Source organism: Hemiscyllium ocellatum, chromosome 8 (genome assembly GCF_020745735.1).
Source record: "Hemiscyllium ocellatum isolate sHemOce1 chromosome 8, sHemOce1.pat.X.cur, whole genome shotgun sequence".
NCBI classification, from domain to species: Eukaryota; Metazoa; Chordata; class Chondrichthyes; order Orectolobiformes; family Hemiscylliidae; genus Hemiscyllium; species Hemiscyllium ocellatum.
The window spans coordinates 35926633-35943106 of NC_083408.1; positions in this window are offsets into that span (position 1 = coordinate 35926633).

Here is a 16474-nt window from a genome sequence, read left to right on the forward strand (position 1 = left end):
ATCACAACCCATTAGTTACAGTGGCTGAGAGCACAGAGGATTCCAGAGAGCACATCGATATAAGTGGGCTTCTAATCTATTATTGCCGTTTTTTCAATCTGTCTGACAACACTGAATTTTGATGAGTTGGGATGTTCAGATGACATACACGACACAAAACAATTCATTTATTAGAGTGCGGCTGGTTGTTTTGTAGACAGATGTGAAATTGACTGGATTGGAATACAATAGTGTGAGGTTCATTGTTCATTATAGGAGCAGAGTCTAACCAAATTAAGAATGAAATAGAGGGGCAGAGAGGAACTGGATCATGAGTTTAGTAGGTAAAGGTAAAAGAATATTCTTCATTGATCTGGATGAACTATGATAGCTTTACAAGCAGCGTTGGACTGCATTCTCATTTAAGAGAGAGAGAGAGAGAGAGAGAGAGAGAGAGAAATGACTGCAGGTGAGCTTAAACACAAGGCAGTAGACACGGTTGAGAAGGTGAGATCTTCATGATGTCCTCAGCTAGTAAAAGAATTGAACCTACACTGCCAGTATCACTCTACATTGCAAACTTGCTGTCCAGCGAACTGAGCTAACCTCACTCCCACATAAAATCCACCAACCCTGACAGATATGGAATTAATTTCACTCCCTCACACAATCCACTAATCCTGACAGATATAGAATTAACCTCACTCCGACATACAGAGCACCAGTCATAGAGTCATAGAGTTATCGAGATGTTCAGCATGGAAGCAGACCCTTCAGTCTAACTTGTCCATGCTGACCAGATATCCAAAATAGATCAAGTCCCATTTGGCTCATATCCGCCTAAACTCTTCTTAATCATGTACCCATCCAGGCGCCTTTTAAATGTTGTAATTGTACCAGCCTCCTCCACTTCCTCTGGCAGCTCATTCCATACACACACCACCCTTTGTGTAAAAAGATTGCCTTTTAGGTCCCTTTTGTGGGTGGCACGGTGGCACAGTGGTTAGCACTGTTGCCTCACAGCGCCAGAGACCCGGGTTCAATTCCCGACTCAGGCGACTGTCTGTGTGGAGTTTGCACGTTCTCCCCGTGTCTGCGTGGGTTTCCTCCGGGTGCTCCGGTTTCCTCCCACAGTCCAAAGATGTGCAGGTCAGGTGAATTGGCCATGCTAAATTGCCCGTAGTGTGAGGTAAATGCAGGGGAATGGGTGGATTGCGCTTCGGCGGGTCGGTGTGGACTTGTTGGGCCGAAGGGCCTGTTTCCACACTGTAAGTAATCTAATCTAAATCTTTCCTCTCTCACCTTAAACCCATGCCCTCTACTTTTGGACTCCCCTATCCTAGGGAAAAGACCTTGTTTATTTATCATATCCATGCCCCTCATGATTTTATAAACCTTTATAAGGTCACCTCTCAGCCTCTGATGCTCCAGGGAAAACAGCCCCAGCCTGTTCAGCCTCTCCCTATAGCTCAAACCCTCCAACCTTGACAACATCCTTGTAAATCTTTTCTGAATCTTTCAAGCTTAACCACATCCTTCATGCAACAGGGAGACCAGAAGTGCACACAATATTCAAAAGTGGCCTAACTAATGTCCTGTATAGCCACAACATGACCACTCAACTCCTACACTCAATGTACTGACCAATAAAGACGAGCACTCCAAATGCTTTCTTCATTAAATAAAAATCGAAAGAACTGCAGATGCTATAAATCAGAAACAAAAACAGAAGTTGCTGGAAAAGCTCAGCAGGTCTGGCAGCGTCTGTGAAGAGAAATCAGAGTTAATGTTTCAGGTCTGGTGGTCCTTCCTCAGAAGTGCTGTCGTGTGGCTTTGATGACCGAAAGGAAAAGAAAAAGTTTCTTAGTGCAGCGAAATGGAACTGCGGAATGGTGCAGCCCTGAGCCAGCCTGTTGCAATGCTGCTGGAGAGAGAGGTCGAGAGTGTGCGTATGACGTCGCGTGGCACTGATTGTGGATCTCAGGATGTGGCAAGAGCATTAGGTTTGATCTATATGGACTTCAGTAAGGCATTTGACAAGGTTCCTCTTGGTAGACTGGTTAGATCTCATGGAATACAGGGAGAACTAGCCATTTGGAGACATAACTGGCTTGAAGGCAGAGGTGGTGGTGCAGGGTTGTTTTTCAGACTGGAGGCCTGTGACCAGTCATGTGTCACAAGGATTGGTGCTGGTTCCACTGTTTTTTGCCATTTATGTAAATGATTTGAATGTGAACGTAAGAGGTATGTTTAGTAAATTTGCAGATGACACCAAAATTGGAGGTGTAGTGGACTTGTCTTAGAGTACAATGGGACCTTGATCAGATGGGCCAGTAGTCTGTGGAATATTGAACATCACCAAGATCCCTGTAATCCTGGGTGGATTCAAAGCACAAGGGAGAAAACTTCAGTTGGAATCCACATGGGGTGAGTCTGAGCCAGAGACAGTCACCGAGGAATGTGATGGGGCTGTGGAAATGGGTTTTAGCAAATACCTGGTCAAACACCAGGAGCGACAGAGAAATTAATGTCAGTGGACAAGAAAAAAAGATTGGAAAGGAAATCCCAATTCTGTGGAAGGGTCACCCGAAACAATAACTCTGATTTCTCTTTACATAGTTTTTGCGCCTTCTTCACTATCCTGTCTACCTGGGACTCCATGGAACTATGAACCTTCACACCAAGGTCTCTTTGTTCAGGAAAACTCCCCAGGACTTACCATTAAATGTATAAATCCTGCCCTGATTTGCTTTTTCGAAATGCAACACCTCACATTTACCTAAATTAAACTCCATCTACCACTCCTCAGCCCATCTGATCAAGATCCCGTGTACTCTGAGATAAACTTCTTCGTTGTCCACTACACCTCCAAGTTTGGTGTCATCTGCAAACTTACACACCATACCTCTTATGTTCACGTTCAAATCACTTATATGAATGACAAAAAGCAGTGGACCCAGCACCAATCCTTGTGACACACCACTGGTCACAGGCCTCCATTCTGAAAAATAACCCTCCACCATCTCACTCTGCCTTAAGGCCAGTTATGTATCCAAATAACTAGTTCTCCCTGTATTCCATGAGATCTAACCAGACTAACAAGTCTACCAAGAGGAACCTTGTCAAAAGCCTTACTAAAGTCCATAAAGATCGTCTCTACTGCTCTGCCTTCATCAATCCTCTTTGTTACTCCTTCAAAAAACTCAATCAAGTTTGTGAGACATGAGGTTTTGTGTACAAAGCCACACTGACTACCACTAATTAGTCTGTGCCTTTCCAAATAAATGTAAATTTTGTGTCTCAGGATTCCTCCAACAACTTGCCCATTACCAATGTCAGACTCATTGGTCTATAGTTCCCTGACTTTTCCTTACCACATTTCTTAAATAGTGGCACCACGTTAGCCAACCTTCAATCTTTCTGCACCTCACCTGTGGCTATTGACGATACAAATATCTCAGCAAGGGGCCCAGCAATCACTTCCCTTGTTTCCCACAGAATTCTAGGGTACACCTGATCAGGTCCCAGAAATTTATAGAACATAGAAAAGTACAGCACAGTACAGGCCCTTCGGCCCTCGATGTGCCAACCTTTTATTCTACTCTAAGATCAGACTAACCTACATACCCTACATTTTACTATCATCCATGTGCCTATCCAAGAGTCGCTTAAATGTCACAAATGTATCTGACTCTACTACCACTGCTGGCAGTGCATTCCACACACCCATGACCCTCTGTGTAAAGAACCGGCCTCGAACATCTCCCCTACATCTTCCTCCAATCACTTATGCCCCTTCATGACAGACATTTCCGTCTTGGGACAAAGTCTTTGGCTATTCATTCTATCTAAGCCTCTCATCATCTTCTTCACTTCTATCAAGTCGCCTCTCACCCTTCTTCACTCTAATGAGATAAACCTTAGCTCCCTCAACCTTTCTTCATAAGACATGCCCTCCAGTCCAGGCAGCATCCTGGTAAATCTCCCCTGTATCTTCTCTAAAGCTTCTATATCCTTCCTATAATGAGGCAACCAGAACTGAACACAATATTCCAAGTGGAATCTAACCAAGTCTCTATAGAGCTGCAGCATAACTCACAATTCTTAAACTCACTCTCCTGCTAATGAAAACCAACATACCATACGCCTTCTTAACAACCCTATTAACTTGGGTGGCAACTTTGAGGGATCTATGGACACGGACCCCAAGATCCCTCTGTTCCTCCACACTGCAAAGAATCCTGCCTTTAACCCTATATTCTGCATTCAAATTCAACCTTCCAAAATGCATCGCTTCACACTTTTCCAGATTGAACTTCATCTGTCACTTATCAGCCCAGTTTTGCATCCTGTCAATGTCCCGTTGCAACCTACAACAGCCTTCCACAATATCAACCACTCCACCAACCATCGTGTCATCAGCAAACGTATTGGCCCACCCTTCCACTTCCTCGTCCAAGTTATTTATAAAAATCATAAAAAGTAGAGGTCCCAGAACCGATCCCTGCGGAGCACCACTAATCACCGAGCTCCAGACTGAATACTTTCCATCTATCACCACTCTCTGTCTTCTGTAGGCCAGTCAATTCTGTGTCTAGAAAACCAAATTTCCTTGTATCCCATACTTCCTTACTTTCTGAATGAGCCTACCAGGGAGAACTTTATCAAACACCTTGGCAAAATGCATGGACACCACATCCACTGCTCTATCTTCATCAATGTGTTTTATCGCATCCTCAAAGAATTCAATAAGGTTTGTGAGGCATGACCTGCCCCTCACAAAGCCATGTTGATGATCTCTAATCAAACTATGGTTTTCCAAGTAATCTTAAATCCTGTCTCTCAGAATCCTCTCAATATTTTGCCCACCACTGACTTAAGACTGACTGGTCTGTAATTCCTAGGATTATCCCAATTCCCTTTCTTGAACAAGGGAATACCATTTGCTACCCTCCAGCCATCTGGCACTACTCCAGTAGACAGTGAGTGCGCAAGGATCATTGACAAAGACACAGCAATCTCTTCCCTACATCCTGTTGTAACCTCGGGTAAATCCCATCTGGACATGTCTATTCTCATGTTTTTCAAAAATTTAAGCACGTTTTCCTTCTTAACATCAATCTGTTTGATCATATCACTCTGTTTCATGCTGTCCTGACAAATGCCAATGTCCTTTCACTAGTGAATACTGAAGCAGTTTATTAATTAAGGATCTCCCCTATCTCCTCAACACCAGGTGCAAGTTTCCTCCACTATCCCTGATCGGCCCTACCCTCACTCTGACCATCCTGTTCCTCACGTAAGTGTAGAATTTCTGAGGGTTTTCCCTAATCCTACCTGCTAAAGCTTTTTCATGCCCCCTTCTAGCTCTCTTAAGTCCATTCTTCAGTTCCTTCCTGACTACTTTGCAAACCTCTAGAGCCCTGTCTGATCCTTTCCTCCTCAACCTTAAGTAAACTTCCTTCTTCCTCTTAACTAGATGTTCCACATCCCTTGTCACCCAAGGTTTCTTCACCCTACCAATCCTTCCTTGCCTCAGTGGAACAAACCTGTCCAGAACTATCAGCAAGTGCTTCTTAAATAACCTCCACACTTCTGTCGTACATTTTCCTGAAAACATCTGTTCCCAATTTATGCTCCCCCAGTTCCTGCCTAATAGCATTGTAATTTCCCCTCTTCCAACTAAAAACTTTCTCATACCATTTGCTGCTGTCCCTTTCCATGTTTATAGTAAAGGTCAGGGAGTTGTGATCACTATCACTGAAATGCTCTCCCACTGAGAGATCTGGCACCTGACCTGGTTCGTTGCCAAGCACCAAATCTAATATGGCCTCCTCTCTGGTCGGCCTAGCTACATATTGAGTCAGGAATCCTTCCTGGACATACTTGACAAAGACTGCTCCATCTAAACTATTTGCACTAAGGAGATTCCAATCAATATTAGGGAAGTTGAAGTCACCCATGACAACAACCCTGTTACTTCTGCACCTTTTGAAAATCTGCCTCCCAATCTGCTACTCTGTGTCTCTGTTGCTATTGGGAGGAGATCTGTAGAAAGCCCCCAATAAAGTGACTGCTCCTTTCCTGTTTCTGACTTACACCCATACTAACTCTGTAGACAAATTCTCCTCGATGACCTCCCTTTCTGCAGCTATGATACTCTCCCTGATTAGTAATGCCACACCCTCACTGCTTTTACCTCACCCACACACCCCCCTCCCCATTCCTTTTGAAACATCTAAACCCTGGAGCATCCAACAACCACCCTTGTCCCTGTGATATCCAAGTCTCCATAATGGCCACAACATCATAGTTCCAATTACTGATCCATGCTCTGAGTTCATCACCCTTATTCCTGATACTTCTTGCATTAAAATAGACACAGTTTAACTCATCACACTGACTGCACCTTTGCTCTATCAACTGTCTATCCTTCCTCACAGTCTCTCTGCATGTACACCAGCTACTCCATCCTTTGATCCATAGCTCTGATTCCTACTCCCTTGCCAAACTAGTTTAAATCCTCCTGAAGAGCTCCAGCAAACCTCTGACGCAGGGTATTGGTGCCCCTCCCGTTCAGGTGGAACCCGTCCTCCTTGTACGGGTCCCAGAAAGTATCCCAATGATCCACATATCTGAAACCCTCCCCCCAAGAACAGCCCTGCAGCCATGTGTTCATCTGCACTCACTCTTTGTCTCTAGCCCTGCAAGCCCATGACACTGATAGCAATCCTGAGATTACTATTCTGCTTGTTCTGTCTTTTACCTTCCACCCTAACTCCCTACATTCTCTTTTCAGGTCCTCAGCCCTTTTCTGAGCTATGGCTGCTGTCCCTACCCCTTAAGAATCTTTATCCACCTTTATGCATTTTAAGGCATCCAGCACCACCTCCTCTGTAATATGGACATTTTTCAAGATGTCACTATTTATTTCCCCACATTCTCTGTCTTCCATATTATTCTCCGCAGTAAACACTGATGCAATATATTTGTTTACTATCTCCCCCATTTCCTGCGGTTCCACATGTAGACTGCCTTGCTGATCTTTGAGGGGCCCTATTTTCTCCCTAGTTACCTGTTGTCCTTAATGTATTTGTAGAATCCCTTTGGATTCTCCTTAGCCCTATTTGCCAAAACTATCTAATGTCCCTTTTTTGCCCTCCTGATTTCTCTCTTAAGTATACTTTTACTGCCTTTATACTCTTCTAAGGATTCACTCGATCTCTGCAATCTATATCTGACAGATGCTTCCTTATTCTTCTTGACCAAAACCTCAATTCCTCTAGTCATCCCGTGTTCCCTACTTACCAGCCTTGCCCTCAGGAACTTACTGTCTCTGGATTCTCGTTATTCTGACGGATATGGAATTCATCTCACTCCCTCACGTAGCCCACCAGTCCTGATAGATACAGAAGCCCCTAACTCTCACTCTATACCTGCTTCAGCAGAAGACAAAGATCCTATACACTAAATGGCACAGGCCATCATTCAGATTGGCTTTTGGGCATTTCAAAATGATAAGTATGTAAGTCAGCTCACTGAGCTTGAAGTTTTCAAACGTTTTGTGTAAGTTACTAAGTAACGTCAGTGAGAGTCCCTGGTGAAGTGCTGGTGGTATGTCCCGCTCTCTACTTATAAGTCTTGGTTTCTTAAGGGGGATGACTTCTGGTCCTTTTTTTCAAGGGAAGGTAGATAGGATCTAAATCGATGTGTTTATAGATGGAGTTCTGGTTAGAATGCCATGCCTCTAAGAATTCTCGTGCGTGTCTTTGTTTCACCTGTCCTAGGATGGGTGTGTTGTCCCTGTCAAAGTGGTGTCCTTCTTTGTCTGTATGTATAGAAATTAGTGATAGTGGGTCATGTCTTTTGGTGGCCAGTTGGTGTTTATATATCCTGGTGTCAAGTTTCCTGCTAGTTTGTCCAATGTAGTGTCTCACTGACGATGTTACCTAGTATGATGAAACGTCTGAAAACGAACCTTCCAGCTCAGCGAGCTAACTTACATACTTATCAATAACCTGAGCTACAAATCTTCTCAAAAATTGTTAACTTCAAAATGATGTTGGCTTCCTCTTTGTGGCTGTGTGTGCTGTTTGTACAGCTAGAGAAGGCATTGGAACAACTGGGCAGCCTTACCAAATGGTAATCCAGCAGCACAAGTGTCTTCACAACGGAGGGAGGAACACTATGATGGAACCAGGAAATAAATGGTGTGTGAATGAGTCATGCGCTCTCAGAATTTTGGCTTGTGTCACTGTGGGCTGGGATGGGCCCAGTGCTCTTGTGGTAGGAAACATAGGTGGGAATAGAAGCAGTGGGTAGGATATAAAGGGACTGCGAAGGGTTGAGAGTGGGTGAGAAGTCAGCGGATGGAATATAATACAGTGAAATAGAAGGTCCTCAGACAAAATAGAAAAGCTGAATATTTTTTCAACAGTGGAAGACTGAGTTATCTTTGTATTCAATAGGACATAGGATCATGGGTGTCCTTACACATTAGGAACAGAAAAGTTACCTCCAGGGACTGCACACAATTAGGAATCAGAGTGTCATACAGCATGGAAACAGACCTATCGGTCCAACCGGTCCATGCAGAACATAATCCCAAACTAAACTAGCCCCACCTGTCTGCTACTGGACCATATCCCACCAAACGTTTCTTATTCACGTGTTTATCCAAATGCCTTTTAAACTTTGTAACTGTACCCACACCCATCATTACCTCGAAGTGCATTCCACACACGAACCACTCTCTGTGTAGAACTGTTGCCCCTCACATTTTTAAAAAATCTTTCTCCTCTCATCTTAAAAATATGCCAACTAGTCTTGAAATCCCCCATCCTAGCGGAATAAAACACCAGCCATTCACTTTATCTATACCCTTCATTATCTTATAAACTGCTTTAAGGTCACCCTTCAGCCTCCTACGCTCTAGTGAAAGCTGTCCCAGCCTATCCAGCCTCTCCTTCCCTCTCAAACCCTCCATATCCAGCAACATCCTACTAAATCTTTTCTGAATCCTCTCCAGCTTGACAATATCCTTCCTATAACAGGAAGGTCAATGATATGCTAACTTTTATTATAAAGGAATGGGAGTTACTGCAATTGCAAGGGGAATGCGAGGACGCATGTGAAGGATATTATATAGTCCTGACCCCCTTACCAGAATGACCAGGTTCACAGTAACTCTATACTGCCTTGTCCCTTAGCACAGGCACCATGTCAGAAAAGGGCTATTCTTAAAATGCAACAAAGGTTCAGTAGATTGGCTCCTGGAATGGAAGGATTGTCCTGTGAGCAAGGTTAGGTACTCTCAGCCCAGATTCACACTTCCCCAGCAAGTTAAGAGAAATATCTCATTGAAACATACAGATTTCACAAAGGTGGAAAGGTGGGAAGGTGATTCCGTGGCTTGAGGATGTAGAATTGGAGGCACAGTCTCAGAATATGAGGTCAGCCATTTTGGACTGAGATGAGGAGAGATTTCTTCACTGAAAGAGCTTTCAGTCTCCTATGTTACTCAGACACTGAGCATATTCAAGGTAGCGAATGGTAGACTTGTGATCAGTAGGCCAATTGAATAATATGAGGGAAGTATTGAGACAGAAGATTAGCATTCACTGAACAGTAGAGACGGCTCAAAAGGCAGAAGGGCCTAGTTTTCTTCCTGTTGCCTGGCTGCGTACTGCAACTCCACCTTGCTTTGCCCTTTTGCACGTCGCCCCCTCAACCAGAACAACCAGGTTTACAGTAACTCTGTACTGCCTTGTCCCTTAGCACAGGTACCATGTCAGGAAGCCTGCTGAGATTGTCAACAGTCCTCAGTCCTTCAGCTAGAGGGTGCCAGCACAGCCTCTGATTCCAGTCCAGGGACCCAGAGACAGTCAGTTGGCTCACCTGGGCCTGATAGAGTCAGGATCTTCCTCTCCTAGAGACTGAGGAGCCAAATGTCAGGCAGCCCTTCACTGAACATCACTCCTTCCTCCCTATTGTGGGCTGCTTTCTCCCGGGATGAAAGAAAGGGAATTTGTCGTGGCTGGCAATATGGTTACTGTTGGTGCAAGTGGAGGTGCCCATGAGGTAGTGAGGTGTTCTGAGGAAGCGAGAAGGCAGTGCAGAGGGCGCACAGGATTAACATGGGGGTTGATGGCGAGTGTGGGAGTGAGTGGGAGAACACATGGTATGCAATAGTGAGAGTGGTAGAGCAGGAGTCTTATTGGGAACTTGGTGCAGTCGCAGAGGTAGAGTGAGGATGAGGTATGGGAGAGAAGGTGGTGGCACTTATGCTGGCTGAGCAGAGAGGCTAGTGACCTTCTTCCTACAGTGCTGATGGAGCCAGGTGGATTTTGATGGTCTGTGCCCTGACAGACCCTTGATAATATGAGAACGACAAATATTTAAAATCAGCTTGAAGACAATTTTTTTCCCATCACCAGGAGAAATGGAGATTTAAATGGAATGACTAGATGGATGAGAATAAAAATATGATTCTCTCTATGTCTACTGCGGTTTGTGGTAGCCTAATGCAGACTCACAAATTCACAGGAGGCCGTTCATCCCATCATGCCTGCACCAACTCTGTGAAAGAGTTACCTAAATCTGTCCATTCATTCATTCACTGATTCATTCACATAACATGAGCATCATTGGCAGTAACAGTAATGATAAGCAACCTCGAATTGCCCTTGAGAAGATTGTTGTGTGGTGCTAACATGTCCACAGGCTGTTTACCTGCTCCATTCTTGGTGCTCTTTCTCAATGATGTATCAAATTCCTTTGGAATGGTGGCTCTGTGGTTAGCACCGCTGCCTGACATTGCCAGGGACCCAGGTTTGATTCCAGCCTCGGACGACTGTCTGTGTGGAGTTTGCACATTCTCCCCATGTCTGCATGGGTTTCCTCTGGGTGCTCTGGTTTCCTCCCACAGTCCAAAGATGTGCAGGTGAATTGGCCATAGGAAATTGCCCATAGTGTCTAGGAATGTGCAGGCTAGGTGGATTAGCTGTGGGAAATGCAGGATTACAGCGATAGTGTGGGGGGTGGGATGCATCATGTTGGGATTCCCTTCAGAGGGTTGGTATTGATTCGATGGGCTAAATAGCCTGATTCCACATTGTAGCGATTCTATGGAGCAGTTGAATCTGCTTTCAGCACCCTTCCAACAAGTGAGATCATAACCTTTTATTTGTTCATTCATGGTGTTGCTAACTGGACTGGCATGTATTGCTCATCTCTAATAGCCCCTGAGAAGAGAGCGGTAAGTCATCTTTTTGGACCACTGTAGCCCTTGGGGTTTAGATGCACCTACATTGCTGGTAGTGAACTTCAGGTCTTTGGATCAGAGAGAGACAGAATCCCAGGATGTGAAGTCAACGACAGAAAAAGAATGGTGATATACTTCCAAGTCAGGATGGCATGTGGAATGCAGGGGGACTTGCAGGTTGTTCTGTTTCCGTGCATTTGCTGCTCTTGCGCTTCTAGATGGGAAAGCTAATGGGCTTGGAAGGGGTTGCCTAAGAAGAATTAATGAGTTGCTACAGCATCCCTTGTATCTTCTCATCTTTCCTGCTTTCTTTGACAATCACCTGAAATCCATATCCTCTTAACACAAGAACAACATGAGAAACAGGAGCAGCTCACTCTGTCATTCAATGAGCTTCTACTTCAGCACCATTTTCCTGCATTAGCCCATATCCCTGAATATTTTTAATATCTTCCAAACTCAGCCCTGAATATACTCAATGACTGAGGTTCTACAGTGCCTTGGGCCAAGGAATTCCAAAGATTCACCACCCCTTAAGTGAAGAAGTTCCTTCTCATCTCAGTTCAAAGTGACTCGCTCTTCATTCAGAGACTGCATCCTGTTCACTAGGCTTCAGTTAGATGAGGGATGACACCCAGGGAAGAAAGACAACCATCGTTACCCTCTTATTGACAACCATTCTCTAGAATAGCAACAGGTTCTCCCAATCTCCTCTATTAAAACCCTTCATGGCTTTGGACACTTCCCTCAAATCGCATCTTAATCCTTCGAGTCCAAAGAACAATCTATATCAGAGAGTATGTTTTAAATATTTCCTGTTTGCAGAGAACCAGATAGCATTAAGTTTCAATAATAATGTCAATGTATGAATTAGGATCAGGAGTAGGCCATGCTGCCTCTCAAGCCTGCTCCACCATTCAATAATATCATAGTTGTTCTGATTATCCTACATGCCTACCTATCTTTGACTATCTTTCTCTGCTTACTCTTCCTCTGCCTGTAAAATATTTAAAAGGTCTGCCTCCACCACGTTTTGAGGAAGAGAGTCCCAAAGACTCAGCATTTGAACACACAGACACAGACACAGACACACACACACAAGCCGGTTTTGAAACAGTTTCTACCTTCCTGTTGTTAGAATACTGAATGGCCTCACAAACCCTTAACATTTGCCTGTACCTGTGTTTTTGTTTTTGCTGCTGTTTACCTATTATTTACTTATCTCTGCTACTTAAGTAAATGATCTGCCTGTATTGCTCGCAAGACAAAGCTTTTCACTGTGCCTCGGTATATGTGACAATAAATTCAATTCAATTCAATTCAACCCTCTGACAGAGAAAAAAATTCTCCTCAACTGCATCGTAAATGGGCAACCCCTTATTTTCAACCAGTGACTTCTATTTCTAAAATCCCCCACAAGAGGAGCCATCCTGTCTGCATTTACCACATCATGGCCTTGTTAGGATCTGAGATGTTTTGGTCAGGCCTCTGCTTGCCCTACTCGAATGGTTCCAAGCCTAGCCTGTTCAAACATTCCGCATACTGAAACTGGTCCATTCCAGGTATTAGGCTGGTAGACGTTCCCTGAACTGCTTCTAATGCACTTACATCCTTCCTTAAATAGGGTGACCAGTACTGTCCACAGTAACCCAGATGCTGTCTCACCAATGCATTGTAAAAGTGAATCAGAACTTCCCTACTTTTGTATTCAATTGGCCTCAGGGTAAATTATAGCTTTTCTAATTACTTGCTGTACTTGCATAATAAACTCTGCCATCCCTCACTGTTTATATGATATGCTTCATTTCCAGCCAAAGAGGATGACTTCACATTGTCCCACATTGCAATTCTACTTGTGAGATCTTTGTCCACTCACTCTCATATCTTTATGGAACTGTCACACATGACGACCTCCCTTGCAATGAAAGCCAGAGCAGCCTGTTCTATTTCATGGTTTAATAGGGATCAAGAAATTCGAGGCAGACTACTGCGCAAAACTAGTCTGAAAGGTTACTAAAGTTCATGATGTGCACACTGGGAATCTTGTTTTTGTTTTTATTTTGCCCTCTTCTTCTCCTGAGGGAGCTGACTCAGCCTGGTTCTGTAGTTGCTAACAATCTTTACTGCACCACACCCAGATAGGTGTTTTTAACTGCTTCCAGCAATCCTGTTTAAGTGGAGATAAACACTATTTTTTAAAAAAAATACGGTACCCTTCAGGTCACTTTCAATCCTAATGAGTGCAGGGTAACCAATCATAGAGTCATTAAGATGTACAGCATGGAAACAGACCCTTCGGTCCAACTCGTCCATGCCGACCAGATATCCCAACCTAATCTAGTCCCACCTGCCAGCACACGTCCCATATCTCTCCAAATGCTTTCTATTCATATACCCATCCAAATGCCTCTTAAATGTTGCAATTGTACCAGCCTCCACCACTTCCTCTGGTAGCAATCCCATTCACGTACCATTCTCTGAGTGAAAACGTTGCCTCTTAAGTCTCGTTTATATCTTTTCCCCTCTCACCCTAAACCTATGCCCTTTGTTCTGGATTCCCCCAGCCCAGGGAAAAAGACTTTGTCTATTTATCCTATCCATGCCCCTCATGATTTTATAAACCTGTATAAGTCACTCCTCAGCCTCCGAAAAACAGCCCTAGCTATTCAACCTCACCCTATAGCTCAAATCCTCCAACCTTGGCAACATCCTTGTAAATCTTTTCTGAACCCTTTCACGTTCTCCTGTTGCATTCTTATTGTACCACAGTGAACAAATCTGGGGGGAAAGAAATATTGCAAGGGCAATAAAAAGATGGGCGTGTTGTGCTTTGAATGCCTTTGTTTTTTACTCATGAGGATGCTAGAATGGGGGAGTGGGAACAATGGTTCAAGATCCCCTGTGCTCAACACTCTAGAGTAACATTACTCCACGGCCAGGCAGCGACCAAAATGTAGGCCAGAACTCCAAGAGAAGGCCGCTGGTCTCCTTTAAGAGTGGCATCTTTGAGTTCAGGGGAGGGGCCAACATAGTGTTAAAGCATCTTCGATGACCATAACGCGTTCCTACTGTCATCACAGTAGGCAATTCATCGGCCAAATTGCCCACAGCAAAATAGCAATGAGGTAATGTTTGAATAATATGGTTGAGGTGATGTTGGTTGGGGGGAATAAATGTTTGGTTCAGAAACCTTGCTCCTCATTGAAAATTTCGGATAAAAATGCATAACAATGAAGAACAAGGGAGTTCTCCTAGAGTCTTGGTTACCACCCATCTTTCAACCAGCACTACTTTAGATCACACTGTGTGCACATCACAATCTCACTTATATGTTGTCTGAACTCACAGGTAAATTTTCAGAGTGCCTGACTGCACTGAGCTTGCACTGCAAAGCATTTAGGCATGCTTCACATGTTCTTCTGTTACAATTGATGCCATCCATGATTCAGAAAGGGTGACTCCTCGAGTTGTTGTTAAAAATCATAGAAACCCTGTGGTGTGGGAACAGACCATTAAACCCAACCAGTCCAGACCAGCCCTCTGAAGAGTGTCCCATCCAGACCCACTCCATCCCAGTAACCCTGCATTCCTCATGGCTCATCCACCTAGCCTGCACATCCCTGAAGACTGTGGGCAACTTAGCGTATTCAATCCACCTAACCTGCACATCTTTGGACTGTGGGTGGAAACAAAAGCACCCAGAGGAAACCCACTGGGAGAACATGCAAAATCCACATATATAGTCGCCCAAGACTGGAATCAAACCTGGGTCTCCAGCACTGTGAGGCATCAGTGCAATCCATTGAGCCACTGTGGGACAGACACAGAATATAGTGGCTCTGCTTCTGACAAAACAATGGTAAGAAGGAATTCTAATCGTGGCCCAATAATCTCAGCCCCAGATAACCTAATCCCCATATTTACCCAAAATCCAGAAACTCAGCCTCTAATCTCCTAACTGTACTAAATCCAACTCCAAACTACATGATCATAACCCTAACCTTTTTTTGTCGGTGTCTCTTGATTTGAAGTTCTATTCTGAATCGTGTTCCTGCCACGGCAGAGCTGACTACAAGAAAGACTCTAATGTTTATTCAATGGTTCTCCCGTTGTATCTGGAAACACGGCAAATGCATTGCTGGTATAATCTCTTGGGTACACATTTGTGCCACTGATACAGTCCAGGAACCTTGCAGTGTAGGCTCATGGTGGCAACAGCTTTGTACAGTAGGACTTTTGTTGATTTATGTGGTCTTCTGCATCAAACGCTCACTTGCCACAGTTTGTAGAAGCTAGTGCAGCAAATCCAATGATGGATCGCCATGTCTATGATGACCACCAGGAGATGGGATGTGCTCAATATACTCCAGTGTTCATCCAGGAGGTGGGGTATTTGACTGACTAAGTCTGGGCTTGATATGGGTTTTGTTTTGACAATATTCAAAGATAGCGAGAGTCACCTTTTATGGAGAATTTAAGAGATCAAGAGAGGCTTGGGAATCTGGTGCAAAATTAGCAATAACCTTGCACCCATCCACATACCTTAGGTCAGGCCTGACCATAGTGGGCAGCCTCACATCGGCACAGAGGTAACTGAGGTTAAAGAGTTCTCCATTAAGGTCATGTATAACACACACAGACTAGAGCAGCTGATATGCTATGAAGCCAAATTACCAATGTTAGGTAAATTGCAAATAGTGTGGAGGTTATCACATGACCACAGGCTGGATTTTGCAGATGTCTGTTTCAGATCTCCGACTCAACTCAATTGCACTTACATCAACAGGAAGCAGTTGCAAGATTGAGATGAAGTTTCCCAAACGACTTACAGAGCCTTGATTAGATTAGATTTCCTACGTTGTGGAAACAGGCCTTTCGGCCCAACAAGTCCACACCGACCCACCAAAGAGTAACCCTCCCAGACACATTTCCCTCTGACTAACGCACTAACCTATGGGCAATTTAGCATGGCCAATTCACCTGACCTGCACATCTTTGGACTGTGGGAGGAAACCGGAGGAAACTCACACAGACACAGGGAGAATGTGCAAACTTCACACAGACAGTCGCCCGAGTCTGGAATCAAATCTGGGATCCTGGTGCTGTGAGGCAGCAGTGCTAACCACTGAGCCACCGTGCCGCCCTTGTTAGGCATAAGTTTTGGTCTGGATGAACACAATGAAAAGATCCTGGTGTTCATAGAATCTTTACAGTGTGGAAGCAGGCCCGTCA